The sequence below is a fragment of the Mandrillus leucophaeus genome, unplaced genomic scaffold (assembly GCF_000951045.1).
Source record: "Mandrillus leucophaeus isolate KB7577 unplaced genomic scaffold, Mleu.le_1.0 Scaffold61, whole genome shotgun sequence".
Classification (NCBI taxonomy): Eukaryota; Metazoa; Chordata; class Mammalia; order Primates; family Cercopithecidae; genus Mandrillus; species Mandrillus leucophaeus.
The window spans coordinates 3383255-3385167 of record NW_012106586.1 but is presented as its reverse complement, the minus strand read 5'-3'; the positions used below and the strand labels follow the sequence as shown (position 1 = coordinate 3385167).

The 1913-nt window shown below is 37.6% G+C and overlaps 1 pseudogene; it reads right to left on the bottom strand.

Moving 5' to 3' along the window:
• Window positions 1–835: 835 nt before the first annotated feature.
• Window positions 836–1638, bottom strand: LOC105553799 (annotated as a pseudogene).
• Window positions 1639–1913: the final 275 nt, after the last annotated feature.

Here is a 1913-nt window from a genome sequence, read left to right as displayed (position 1 = left end):
GCTCATGGTGTGTTGCATTTTGGGTCAGTGAGATGAGGCACAATTAGGCCATACTGCAAACAACCACAGGGAGGGTAGGTTCTAAGTAGGCCAAAGGTGACAGGACATGACTGAGTTACAAACAATTTATGTTAGGCCTAAAATGGATGCTAAGGTAGCAACTATATTAAACTTATCACAGTGATTAAAAACTCCTAGACTTAGAATAAAACTTCCTCAACCTGAGAAGTCGTCTACAAGAAAACAACTAACATCACGCTTAATGCTGAAGGACTGAATGCTTTCCCCCTGAAATCAGGAACAAAGGAGGAATATTTAATCTTATAATTTCTATGCAATATTGTAAAGGAAATTCTATCCAGTGCAATAAGACAGCAGGAAAGAAAAGAAGCGGGGAAAGGAGGAGAAAGTATCTAGATTGGAAAAGAGGTAAAACTGTCTTGCTAGTCAATTTCATGATTACACATTTTATGATCCTATACATACAAAAGTCTAAGGAATACACAATAAAACTACTAGAATTAAAAGACAAATTCAACAAAGTCACATGACACAAATTAATATAAAGAAATCAACTGCAGTGACTACAAAGAGGAAACCTAAGGGAGTTCCTCTGTGCTGATGGAACACTTCTGTAACTTGATGTGGTAGTGATTACATGAACCTATACATATGATTAAATTGCACAGAACACACAACTGAGTGCATGTATAAACTAGTGAAATCTGAATAAGGTCTACAGATTGTACCAATGTCAATTTCCTGTTTTTGATTTTTTTTGTTGTTGTTGTTCACAACTAGGACTCTTTACTTGCCATTATTGTAAGTCTGAACTTTAAACAGATCATTGGACTGGTGGTTCATATCCATCAGCTCATTCAACTTTAGCACCTGTCTTGCTCCCAGTGGCTTTTCCAGAACTCCTGCCTTCACCGTGAAGCTCCTTGAGTTTTCCCAATTCAAACTTGGGCTTCTTCAGCATTTTTACTTTTCTAACGAAGACATCATGGAGAGGATAGATTGGCAAGCCTTTTCTATGTCTTTTCCAATGCTGTTTGGAATTTATTGACTTTATTTATTGCAATTTATTGACTACTTTCAAGTCCTTTTTCTGCACCTCCCAGGTCTTAACTTCCATCATTTTCTTCCGGATTTGGCAGACCTGTTGATGCTGAGCATAAGAGGTCTTCCATATCTGATTGTTACTTTTTTTAGGAAAACCAACATAGAACAGACAAAGCAAGTAACCATCGGTAGTCCTGACATCAACACGAGCTTCAATCATTGTCTGCCATTTTTTGACCATGGAACACATTTTGTCATGGGTAAGATCCATGCCATGGAAGTTAGGAAGTTTCTGCCCTGAACATCTTCAGTAATCAGCTTGAATTTTCTAAATGCAATCTCATCATTCTGCAAATCAGCAAAACTCACTTCAAACACACAATCCTTGAGGTCATCAGATGCAATTTTGATTCCTTGGGTCCTGATGACTAGCGTCTTCCCAATATTCCTTATATTGAACATAGCAGGTGCTTTCACATCATACCAATCTTTCTTAGAAAATGCATCAACCATTTTCTTCTTGGCTCCCTTTTTGCCTCCTTTCATAAGGCGCTTGTTCTTGCTAACCACCATGGTGCTGCTCAGAGAGCCAAAAGGGCGGTTCTGATAGTATACTGTAGTTAGTTATGTAGGATGTTACCACTGGAGGAAGCTGGGTAAAGAATACATAGAACCTCTGTGCACTATTTTTGCATTTCCGATGAGTCTATTATTGTTCCACAATAAAGTTATTTTTAAAGTTAACTGTATTTCTACATACTAGCAACAAACTATGAAAAATGAATATGATCTTCAGATGACTCTTTTCTGAAAACTTGGGAACCACTGACTTAGACCTCTTTCGAGAT